General features: G+C 49.4%; 1 protein-coding gene across 4 annotated transcripts in view; it reads right to left on the reverse strand.

Moving 5' to 3' along the window:
- PARD3 (par-3 family cell polarity regulator) overlaps window positions 1-12,821 on the reverse strand; it is a 1,241,096-nt gene that overhangs the window by 1,129,961 nt on the left and 98,314 nt on the right. The gene's annotated exons all lie outside the window — the stretch shown is intronic.

Here is a 12,821-nt window from a genome sequence, read left to right on the forward strand (position 1 = left end):
AGAATACTGTGTCCAACACTGGTCTCCATACCTTAAGAAGGATATAACTCTGCTGGAGAGGGTGCAGAGGCGAGCCACGAAACTAGTCAAAGGTATGGAGAATTTGAGCTACAGAGAGCGCCTCAAGAAACTGGGACTGTTCACCCTCGAGAAGAGAAGACTGCGAGGAGATATGATAGAGACTTTTAAAATATTAAAAGGATTCGATAAAATAGATCAGGAACCAGCATTACTAACATTTTCAGATGTGACATGGACAAGAGGTCATAGCCTGAAACTGAGCGGCAGCAGGTTCAGGACTAACATCGGAAAGTTCTGTTTCGTACAACGAGTGGTGGGCACTTGGAATGCTCTCCCGGAAGAGGTTGTGATGGAGACTACTGTTCTGGGTTTCAAACGCAAGTTGGATGCATACCTTCTTGCTAATCATATTGAGGGATATGGGAAAACCGGGTCTCCATAAAGTTGTACCTAAATGGGCCTCCGCGTGTGCGGATCGCCGGACTAGATGGATCTAGGTCTGATCCGGAGAAGGCATTTCTTGTGTTCTTATGTTTTCCCATTGAACTAACTTTTAGCATAAATTCTGGAGGATCCTCCTCCGTTGCTATTCTGCCATTGGCTGGCATACCTCTTGGCTCTGTCCTAGGACCTCTTCTTTTCTCCATCTGCACATCTTCCCTTGGTGCTCTCTTACCACGACTTCCAGTACCACCTCTATGCTGATGACTCAAATCTACCTCTCTCCACCTGAAATTTCTACTGGAATCCAGGCTCGTCTCAGACTGCCTGTCTGACATTGCTATCTGGATGTCTTGCCACTATCTAAAATTAAACATGACCCAAGACTGAACTCCTTATCTTTCCTCCTAAACTCATCTCTCCCCTTCCTCCATTCTCTATTTTGTTGGATAATGCTCTCATCCTTCCTGTCTCATTGGCACGCAACCTTGGGGGTCATCTTTAACTTCTCTTTCCTCCACATATCCAAAAGACTGCCATAACTTATCATTTCTTTCCAGCCTTTCCTTTCTGAGTACGCTGCCAAGACTCTCATCCACGCTGTTGTCACGTGTTGCCAGGATTATTGCAACTTATTTCTCACAGGTCTTCTGCTAAGCCATTCCCCCCCCCCCTTCAATCCTGTTCAGAATTCTACTGAATACCTCGTATTCCGTAAGTGTCACCATGTTCATGTTACCCCTCTCCTAAATTCACTTCACTGGCTCCATGTCCATTTCCTCATACAGTTCAAACACCACTTTTTGACCTACAAGTGTATTCATTCTGCAACTCCTCAGTATCTCTCCTCTCTATACTCTATCCCAGGACTTGGTATGATGGGCTCCATCTCTGACAGTATTCAAATTCAGGATGAAAGCTCACATTTTTGAAGCTGCATTTAAGTCCTAGCCCTACTGTCAGCATTACATTACTGTGTGTTGGCAGATCCAGAGTACAAGCAAAGGACTCTGGGATGTAATATTAAACAAACCTGACCCTGGAAATGTCTGCAGATAGACTTAATGGCCCCATCCATTCAGTCTAAGACCTCAGAATGCCACTAAATGACTCCTAAAATACCCAGTACTTGAGATTAACAAAGAACCCTTGGCATAGTACTGGGGAGCATCCTGCACAGCCCTGAAATTTAAACAGATGTGCTAAAGATAGATGCTTAAAGAATGACTCCAGCTACCTGTTCTTAAAGACATGTGCTTCTTGTCAATCCAGAGCCATTTTTCAAACAGATACCAAACAGTGACAAAAGGAAGATACGAACTCAAACCAATAAATACAGGCTAAAACCCTCCCCCTCTCTCTTCCCCCTTCAGTCCCTTCACATCTCATCCATTCAGACAGACACACAGGACATCCATTCATTCAAACTTATATTTTCTCTCTCGTTCACCAAAAGAAGCAGCTCTGTAGCACATCTCTCTAAGCATTTGTGTCTTTGTAATATTAAGCTTATTTCTATACAAAATATATCCTATTTCTAAAATGCCAGACAAATTCTGGGGTTCTTTCACTAAGTTGCCCATATCTTATGCGGGTCTTTCCCACACTCTAAGGCAGGGGTGTCAAAGTCCTTCCTCGAGGGTCGCAATCCAGTCAGGTTTTCAGGATTTTCCCAATGAATATGCATGAGATCTATTAGCATACAATGAAAGCAGTGCATGCAAATAGATCTCATGCATATTCACTGGGGAAATCCTGAAAACCTGACTGGATTGCGGCCCTCGAGGAAGGACTTTGATATCCCTGCTCTAAGGCGTTTTTACCACATCTGTAAAATACAATTTTTTTTTCCATTAATGGTTATGCAATATTGTTGCCATTAGCACACAGCCATTTCTAAAACAATTACTGTGAGAGCCCTTACCACCACATGTTTGTAGGCAGTAAAGACCCCTTTGTTATCTAAATGCACGAACAAGTTAGCACACTGTAATGTAGATGCACTAATGGGTTACTGCAGAAAAACCCACCCTCTTCCCCAACAGGCCCCCTCCACATGACTAGTGTGCACATATGTCAAAATTAGCACTGGCTAGCACATTCCGTATTAGACTAGTTTTGCTGCATTAGGTGTATGTTTGTGCCTGACCTTCTATTAAGATAATCGTTTCTTGAATAGTCAATAACAAAAATACTCATTAATATTTTTTAATGCTTTTGCCAAATCAATTCTGCTTTGGATTGACCTATTATTAGTGACAAACATGCTCAAAATTCATTAGACAATTTTAACTCCTGATGCAGGTGACCTTGCCGAAACAGAACTATGTCGAGTCTTGTTTTAAGCATCTTCATATGGACCTTAAATAGGCCTTTGTAAGTCTATTCCCTGTTTGTGACCTTAAATATTGGTTGGCTTATACCAGTGGTCTCAAACTTGGGCTGGAAAACTGTGGCTTGACCTATTGGGAGAAATGCTGCCGGGTCCTGCCTTTGAGGAAACAGAAAGTAGGCAGGACCTGGCAGCAAGAAGAGCAAATCGCAAGCTTCAATGACCTGTCTCCCGCTTTAGCCCGCGAACGGGGCTCTAACATGTTAGTGCCTGCTTCCCTTCTCTCCCCCCCTCCCCCCGACATAACTTCCGGTTTCAGAGGGCAGAGAAGGGAAGCCGGTACAAGCACACGTTAGCCCCCGGAGCATAAGTTCTCCAAGCCAGTTTTTTTTTTTTTAATGTTGAGCAGCAGCGGCAGCAGCAGAATTCAGGAGCGGGCCAGTCAGGAGGGGAAAAAAGAGAAGGGAAGAAGGGACCCCACTCTGCAATCGACTGGGGTCGCCTGAGCGAGCGACCTATCAATCGCGATCGACGTATTGGGAACCCCTGTTTTAGATCAGTGTCCCACAAACTTTCTCGAACCACGGCACACTAAATATAGTGGTCCCAGCTCAAGGCATCCAGAAGTGCATGGACGTCACTGTGATGACATGACGCGCATGTGCAAAGGCCCTCCAGATGGACCCTGAGATGCTAGGGGGGGGGTGCCAACAGGGCCAGAGAGAAGTAGAGATGCTGGCGTTGGCAGATTGCCTACAGGACGTGCCTCTCCTCTTCCCCAGAGGTGCCACGGCACACAGTTTGCGATACACTGTTTTACATGATTGAAGCATTACTGTAATTCAGTCCATTTGTTCTTCTCACTGCTTCTCTACAGCTTCCTAATTTATACTCTGTGTTATTTTATTCCTTGTGAGGCACCTGAGCAGGGGTTCTCCATTAGTACTTAAGTTAATCAATCAAGCTGGTCACAGTGCATGTTAGTGTCTAAGCCAAGCCTTTGATTTTCATTCCCAGTTTTTAAGGGCTGCCAATGGGCCAAGTTTTCAGGATATCCCTTATGAATATGAATGAGAGAGATCTGCATACAAAGCAAATACTTAACATGCAAATCTCTTTTATCCATATTTATTAGGGATATCCTAAAAATCTGACCTTATAGCAGTCTTTGAGGACTGGGAGTGAAGATCAAGGAGCTACACAGTACCCTAGTCTCATAAGATCCAGAATATTAAGAATAGACAAGAAAGAGGGACTTCAAAGAAAGCTTCAAACATTTGTTTCATCTCAGATACAAAGCTAGAAAAAAAAACAAAAGAAAAAAATGGAATCTGGCCAATGTAGTTCTAGTTGTTGGCTAAATTACTCACACTGGCTTGAGGAAAGAGAAACAAAGAACAAATGTCAAGCCTAATGGTTAAAATCCAAGTAAGGTATGAAAATAAAAATAGATCTTTCCTTTTGGCCAATACTAAGTAAAAATTTCCTATCAAACTGTAATGGACTGGCTTTGATCCATTCCTCACCCTCAATCAGTATTTTATGTTTATGAAATATTTTGATATCTCGCATTTTCAACGGGTTAATGCGGCTTACAAAGTGGATAAAATCAAAGATTACAAAAGAACTCCAATTATAAACAGCAAAGGTCATATCCTTCAGTCATACAACAACACCCAAAGAGCAGTCATAACAGATTTCAGAAATTTAACAGAGTATACCAGTCTTCCTCACAGCCTCTCAATCATGGTCATGATTTCCATAAGTGAAGTGGAATATTTAAAGGCTGACTGGAAGAAGTTTGTCTTCAATAGATATTTAAACTTTGGGAAGGCTACTTCAGCATGAAGGTATAGTGGAAAACTATTCCACAAGAAAGGAGATAGAAAAAAAATAAGCTGCTGTAAAAGTAAATTCATAATGGACTGACTTGGGGGGACAAGGGAGGACCAGTGTAAGGGAATCTAAAGAATGTAGGGAGCATGATGGAGTATAGGACATAGGATATTGTAACACATGATAGGTATAATGGGGTACTAAGATGTAGTGCTTTAAAGGTAAGACATGGCATTTTAAACTGGCATCTGTAGTGAATGGGTAACCAATGCAAATTTATTTTAGAGTGGTGTAACATGATCACAAGATTTTGCCTTGCATAACAATCTAGCTGCAGAATTTGGTAGTTTGCAAATGACAAATAAGAACATAAGAAGTTGGTCCAGCGGAGGCAACTTCTTATGTTCTTATTTGTCATTTGCAAACTACCAAATTCTGCAGTCTCTATCATGTCTCCTCCGAGACTCCGCTTTTCCAGGGAGAAGAGCCCCAGCCTCTCTAATCTGTCTGCGTATGGAAGGTTTTCCATACCTTTTATCATTTTCATCACTCTTCTCTGAACCCTCTCAAGTATCGTCCTTCTTAAGGTACGGTGACCAATATTGGACACAGTACTCCAGTTGCGGGCGCACCAATTAAAGAGGAATTGATACCACATTAGACTGAATTGCAGGAATATAATTTGGAAATTACAAAAGTATGAAGAGTATGAATGGCGGCAGAATAATAATAACTTTATTCTTTTATAAAAACAATAATTTAAATTCTTATATACCACCAAAGCCATAGTAGTTTGAGGCGGTTTACAACAAGAAGAGCTGGACAATCAGCGAAAAAGCACAGTTACTTACCGTAACAGGTGTTATCCAGGGACAGCAGGCATATATTCTCACATGTGGGTGACGTCATCTACGGAGCCCCGGCGCGGACAGCTTTTCAAGCAAACTTGATTAAAGTTTCAAGTTTGCACACTGCACCACGCATGTGCGTGCCTTCTCGCCCACTAGAGGGCGCATCCCACCTCGTGGTCCTCAGTTCCATAACTAGCAAGGAAGCCATCCCCGGGGAGGCGGGCGGGTTGTGAGAATATATGCCTGCTGTCCCTGGATAACACCTGTTACGGTAAGTAACTGTGCTTTATCCCAGGACAAGCAGGCATGATATTCTCACATGTGGGTGACCTCCAAGCTAACCAAAAAAGGGCAGGTGGGAGGATGGCAATTTAGGAAAACAGATTTTGCAATACTGACTGGCCAAACCGGCCGTCACTTCTGGATAAAGTGTCCAGACAGTAATGAGAGGTGAATGTATGAACCGAAGACCAAGTGGCAGCCTTACATATGTCCTCCATCGGAGTGGATCGGAGGAAAGCTATCGAAGCTGCCATCGCTCGGACCTTGTGCCCCGTGACTCGACCCGGGGGAGGAAGGCCAGCCTGAGCGTAGCAAAAGGAAATGCAAGCGGCCAACCAGTTAGACAGAGTGCGCTTGGAAACTGGATGCCCTAATCGATTGGGATCGAAGGACAAAAACAATTGAGGAACCTTCCGATGAGGCCTGGTGCGTTGAAGATAGAATGCCAACGCCCTCTTACAGTCAAGCGTGTGAAGCGCCGTCTCGCCAGGATGGGAGTGGGGCTTCGGGAAGAACACAGGAAGGACAATGGACTGATTGAGGTGGAAGTCAGAAACAACTTTAGGTAAAAACTTAGGATGGGTGCGGAGAACCACCTTGTCGTGATGGAAGACAGTGAAAGGGGGGTCCGCAACCAAGGCTTGCAACTCCCCGATCCGCCTGGCGGAGGTGAGGGCAATTAGAAACACCGCCTTCCAAGTCAGAAATTTCAAGAGGGACTTGTTGAGTGGCTCAAACGGGGGTTTCATCAGTTGAGCCAGAACCACATTCAAATTCCACACGACAGACGGAGGCTTAAGAGGGGGACAAACCCTGAGTAACCCTTTCATGAAGCGTGTCACCAAGGGATGGACTGACAGAGGGCGTCCCTCCAGAGGTTGGTGGAAAGCAGAAATCGCGCTGAGATGAACCCGCACCGAAGTGGTTTTCAGGCCGGAGCGCGACAAATGAAACAAATATTCTAAAACCGAGGATACCGGAACTGATACCGGATCCAGGTGAAAAGACGAGCACCAGGTGGAAAACCTGGTCCATTTCTGCGCATAGCAAAGCCTCGTCGAGATCTTGCGGGAGGCTTCCAACACCTCCTTCACCGATTGAGACAGGTCCGGAGGAGTCAGGGAACAAGAAACCAGGCTGTCAGGTGCAATGACTGCAGATTGGGATGTAACATGGATCCTTGACTCTGAGACAGCAGAGAAGGAGAGACAGGCAGGGGAAGAGGCTCTCTGGCACTGAGCTGGAGCAGCAGGGAGAACCAGTGCTGACGCGGCCACCGAGGTGCTATGAGAATCATCGTGGCCGTGGACGATTTTAGGTGTACCAACGTTCGCATGATCAGAGGGAACGGAGGGAATGCATACAGGAACCTCCCTTCCCAGTCGAGTAGGAAGGCATCCGCTTCCAGACGGTCCTGCGAGTACATCCGAGAACAATATAGTGGTAGTTTGTGTGTCTCCGGAGAGGCAAACAGATCCACCTGTGGCGTTCCCCAGCGAGCGAAGACCTCGCGTAGAACTGCTGAGTGTAGAGTCCACTCGTGCGGTTGCAGAAGTCGACTGAGTTTGTCCGCCAGGCAATTCCGTTCTCCTTGGATGTAGACCGCCCGGAGGAAGATGTTCCGGGAGGCCGCCCACTCCCAGAGGCGAAGAGCTTCGGCGCAGAGGGGCCATGACCCCGTTCCTCCCTGCTTGTTCACATAATACATTGCCACCTGATTGTCCGTGCGGACGAGGACCACCTGGTCCTGCAATATGTGAACGAAGGCTCGAAGTGCTAGGAAGATGGCTCGCAGCTCTAGCACGTTGATGTGACACTGACGGTCTTCTGTCGACCACAGGCCCTGCGTGCGAAGACCGTCGAGATGGGCTCCCCACGCGTACTCCGAGGAGTCCGTGGTCAGGACCTTGCGAAAATGCGGAGTGCGAAACAATAGCCCCATGGACAGATTTGAAGAGTCTGTCCACCAACGCAGCGATTTCCGCAAGGGCGGAGTCACCGAAATGAGGCGAGACACCGGGTCGCACTCCTGACGCCACTGGGACGCGAGGGTCCACTGAGGGATCCTCAGATGTAGTCTCGCAAACGGCGTGACATGTACCGTCGAGGCCATATGGCCCAGCAGCATCATCATGCGCTTGGCCGACACCTTCGACAGTTGAGAGACCTGGTGGCTCATCCGTACCAGGGCTTCCAACCGCTGGGTCGGCAGGTAGGAGCGTAGGCGCACCGTGTCCAGCACCGCACCTATGAATTGAAGAGACTGCGACGGCCTCAACTGAGACTTTGGGAAGTTTATCTCGAACCCGAGGGTTTGCAGGAAGGCAATAGACTGTCGGGTCGCTGAGATAACCCCCTCCCTGGTCGGGGCTTTGATGAGCCAATCGTCCAGGTAAGGGAACACGTGAAGTCCACGCGACCTGAGGGCTGCTGCAACCACCACCATGCACTTCGTGAATACTCGTGGGGACGCGGCTAGGCCGAAGGGCAGTACCCTGTACTGGAGGTGGAGGTCCCCCACCTGGAATCGTAAGAATCTTCGACAGGCGGGGTGCACCGGAACATGGGTGTATGCTTCCTTCAGGTCGAGGGAGCACATCCAGTCCCCTTCCTCCAAGAGGGGATACAGAACCGGGAGAGATAGCATTCGAAACTTCTCCCGGGCCAGGAATTTGTTGAGCTTCCTGAGGTCCAGTATGGGGCGCAGGTCCCCGGTCTTTTTTGGGACCAAGAAGTAGCGGGAGTAAAACCCCGTACCCCACTGGTCCTTGGGGACCGGCTCGACCGCCCGAAGCTTCAAGAGGGCTTTGGCTTCGGTTATAAGGGTCGGTAGCTGCGAACGGTTGCAGGGGACTAAACTTGGGGGACTGTCCGGCGGCGAGGACACAAAGTTGAGCGAGTAGCCCTCTGAGACGATCCGGAGCACCCAAGCGTCTGAGGTAATCCCGGTCCATGCCTCCCGGAAGGACCGAAGACGGCCCCCGATAGGAAGGGGTTCCTGTGAAAGTGCGGAGGGGAACCCGCCCCGTCCGCTCAGCCCGTCAAAAGGAAGGCGCTGGCTTAGAAGGGCCCTGCGCCGGGGCTTGGGGTTGTCCCCCTCTGCCTCGCTGAGACGGACGTCTCGGAGGCGGTCTCGAGAAAGCCGGGGTCGACTTCTGAGGGTATCGGCGCGGCGGAGGCCGAAAGGGTTTCTGCGGCGGGGGCCTAGGTTTGGGGCGGACCAGGGATGCTAGAGAGCGCTCCTGTTCCGACAAGCGCTTGGTCGCCGCATCCAATGACTCGTCGAATAACTCGGACCCCACACAAGGCAAGTCTGCCAGGCGTTCCTGCAGGTTTGGGTCCATGTCGAGGGTGCGAAGCCAGGCCAAGCGGCGCATGGCCACCGCGAGGGCCGACACCCTCGAAACCAGCTCAAAGGCGTCGTACACTGCATGGAATAGGTACAACCGCAATTGAGACAGGTTGGACATAAACTTGTCGAATCCTGCTCTTTGGGAGTCCGGTAACGAGTTTCGATATTGAGGAAGGTCCTTCACCATACCACGCAAAAAGGAGGAAAAGGTGAAGGCGTAGTTTAGAACCCTGGTGGCCATCAGGGAATTTGAATAGAGGCGGCGGCCAAACTTGTCCAGGGTCCGCCCCTCCCTGCCTGGTGGAACCGCCGCAGAAACCCGTGAGGGCTGTGATTTTTTAAGAGCAGACTCCACCAGAAGAGACTGGTGTGAGAGCTGCGCCTTATCGAACCCTTTAGGGGGAATCGTCCTATACTTCGATTCCATTTTTGAGGGCACAGACGTGACTGTAAGAGGGTTTGACAAGTTCTTCAGCCAGGTTTGCAGAAGGACACTGTTGAGAGGGAGTCTAGGCACCTCCCTAGGAAGAATGGGGAGGTCCTGTTCCTCCAAAAATTCTTTGGAATACCGAGAGCCTACCATCAGGTCAATCCCCAGGGCTTGGGCCATGTCCTGAACGAAGGATGAAAATGAGGACGGCCTAGCCTGGGGAGAGGGGGTTCTCGACCGCCCCACCGAGGAGAGGGGGGAGGCCTCATGGGAATAATGAGGATCCCTAACCGATCCCGAATCCCAGGATCCCCTCTCGAGGGCCCTCGAGGGGGAAGGGGAAGTTGTCCTCCTCGCAGAGCCCTTGGGTGAGGACCCCGGGGTTCGTGGGACACTCTCCCGTTTCCTCGGCGAGGCGGCCCGGGAAGACTTCCCATGGGGTGAGCGGAGGAGCCTCGGGTTGTCGAGGCGCAACTCCGACACCTGCAACGCCTCGCCCCCGAACGACAAGGAACAGTCGCGCCGAGGCGAGCCTCGGGGCCGCTTAGACTTCCTCGATCGACGCCCCGTCCGAGGTCGCGTCGAGGGCGAGGCGTGTCTGGAAGACCCGGAGGAAGAGGAGGAAAGACGGCGCACTCTGCGCAACTTTTCTTTGGGCCTTATACTCCGCTCAGGGGGTTCCCCCGAGGTCGAGGTCCGGGGCGGGGCCGAGACCGAGGTGAACGGGGTCCCAGTACCCGAGACCGAGGTCGCCGAGGCCGGGGCTCCCGAGGGAGCCGAGGCCGGGGCCTCCGAGACCGAAGGCGTCCAGGCCGAGGTCGAGGCCGCCGGAACCGCAGCACGCTGCAACACTTCCAGGGCTCCCGACAGCTCCGATGAGATCAGAGCTCGGAGGAGATCCTGGAAGGCCGGAATCCCCACGAAGGTGGGGAGTTCCGAGTCCGGGGCACACTCCCTGGAGGGCGACCTCGGTCTCGAGTATTCCCTCGGGGTGTGCGGAGTCGAGGTCCGATGCGGGGCCGGGGTCGACCCACCCGCCTTGGCCTGACTCGAGGATGGCTTCTTTGCTGAAGGGGATGGAACAGAGGACTTACCCGAAGCTTGCTTCACTGACGACGCCTTCGAGGAGGAGGGCCGAGGCGAGGCCGAGGCCCCCGAGGACGCCGAGGCCGAGGTCAAGGCCGGGGCCGAAGCCGAGGCCGACGTCGAGGCCTTAGGTGGCGCGTCGACGGCGAACAATTCGGCCATTCTTGCCTTACGGCGACGGAGGGCCCTGTTTTGGAAGGTAGCACAGCGATCACACGAGTCTGTCGGATGTTCGGGCCCAAGGCAGACGATGCACCACCGGTGAGGGTCAGTGATGGAAAGCAACCTCTCGCACCGGTTGCACTTTTTGAATCCCGTAACAGGACGGGACATCCACGAAGAAAAAGAAGAAGGCCGGGAACGTACCGACGTCCCGCGGCCACGGATTCCGGGAGCCCCCGGAGTCCGATGAAAAACGAAAGACTTTTTTTTTTTTTTTTTTTGAAGAGAAACGAAAAGAAAGAAACAGCACCGCGAACTAATTCGAAGGAAAACAAACTAAACGCGGCAGCTAGAAGGCAAAAACACTGGAGCTCAGATCCACAGGGCTTTCTTGCTCCGCGGAAAAATTTGAACTGAGGACCACGAGGTGGGATGCGCCCTCTAGTGGGCGAGAAGGCACGCACATGCGTGGTGCAGTGTGCAAACTTGAAACTTTAATCAAGTTTGCTTGAAAAGCTGTCCGCGCCGGGGCTCCGTAGATGACGTCACCCACATGTGAGAATATCATGCCTGCTTGTCCTGGGATAATAATTACAATGAAGTCGTCGAATACATGTAGAGAGGGAGAAAGTCAGAGTAATAGTCACAATGTAGGGATGTCGAGTACATGTAAGTAGAATACAGGGATAAGGCTTTAAGAGTTCTTATCTCTGTATTCTACTTACATGTACTCGACGCCTCTATACTGCCATAACCAAAAGTTCTAGGTGGATAATCAGCTGGATAATCAGCGAAATACAATAATACAGTAAAAAATTCAAGTATTTGTAAAATAGAATTTCAATAACAAAAGTCTCATTAAGTAATAAACTTATCGAACAAAGTGGTCTTAATTAATTTCCAAAAACAGCAATAGGATAAAATAGCTTGCTGAATACATTTACCTAACCAAGATTGTTGCCTACCAGATTGAAATGCTAGGGTCCTGAGCTAACAAAGTATTTGTCTGAGCCAATAGTAACCTTTTCTAATCATCTGAGACACTTGTGGTTTGAAGGACAAGCTTGAATTGAACATAACTCCAAGATAGCAAAAAGATTTCATTGGAGTTAGTTCTGTGCCAAGAAACTTAATCTTCACAGTGGGAGTGGAAAGAAGGCTTGTAATCCAACATATATCAAATATACTCAAATATAAACCGATCCGAATATAAACTGAGGTAACCTTATTTTCTCCTAAAAAGGAGGGAAAAAAAGGTTAACTCAAATATAAACCAAGGGTTTATATTAAAGTGCTCTGCCCTGTCAGGCTCTGCACCCAGCCCCCTCCCTCCCTGCCAGACTCTGCACCCTGTCCCCCTCCTCCCTACCATGATGCCTTGCAGGCCTGGCCCAGGTCTGCCATAAGCCCTGGTGTTCCAGTGGTGAGACGAGACAGAATGGATCCCTCCTACCTCCTGGGCAGAAGTTATCTTCATATGCTACTGCTTCATGCAAAGCCACGATCTAAAATGCCTGCCACAAGTTCTCACAGCAACCTTGTGAGACCACAGGAATGTGCAAGGATGCCGTAAGAACTCGCAGCAGCCATTTTAGATAACAGCTCTGCATGGGGCAGCAATGTAGAAAGAGCACTCCTACCCTGGTTAACTGCTGGATCACCAGGGCTTTTAAGGTAGGTTATCTAGAGATCTGGAAGGCAGGAGAGAGGTATGATGTTTCAAAATTGGCTAGAACTGGAAGTGGGAGGGATCCTTTCTGTACCAGCTCACCGCTGGACCACCAGGGATTATGGCAGGCTCAGGGAAGGCTTGCAACAGGTCCGGGGGGGGGGGGGCAGGTGACCCCCAACTCAAATATAAATCAATATCCCCATTTTTTGGGACTTTTTTGGCCCAAAAATCTCAGTTTATATTAGAGTATATGGTAGTTGTTTTAGAAAGATTAAGAACTAGTCCCCGAGATGTCAACAATGCAGATATTAAATAAACACAGTGCTTTAGGGGTCCCAAATCATGATTATGCAGTA

Source organism: Geotrypetes seraphini, chromosome 2 (assembly GCF_902459505.1).
Source record: "Geotrypetes seraphini chromosome 2, aGeoSer1.1, whole genome shotgun sequence".
Taxonomy (NCBI): domain Eukaryota; kingdom Metazoa; phylum Chordata; class Amphibia; order Gymnophiona; family Dermophiidae; genus Geotrypetes; species Geotrypetes seraphini.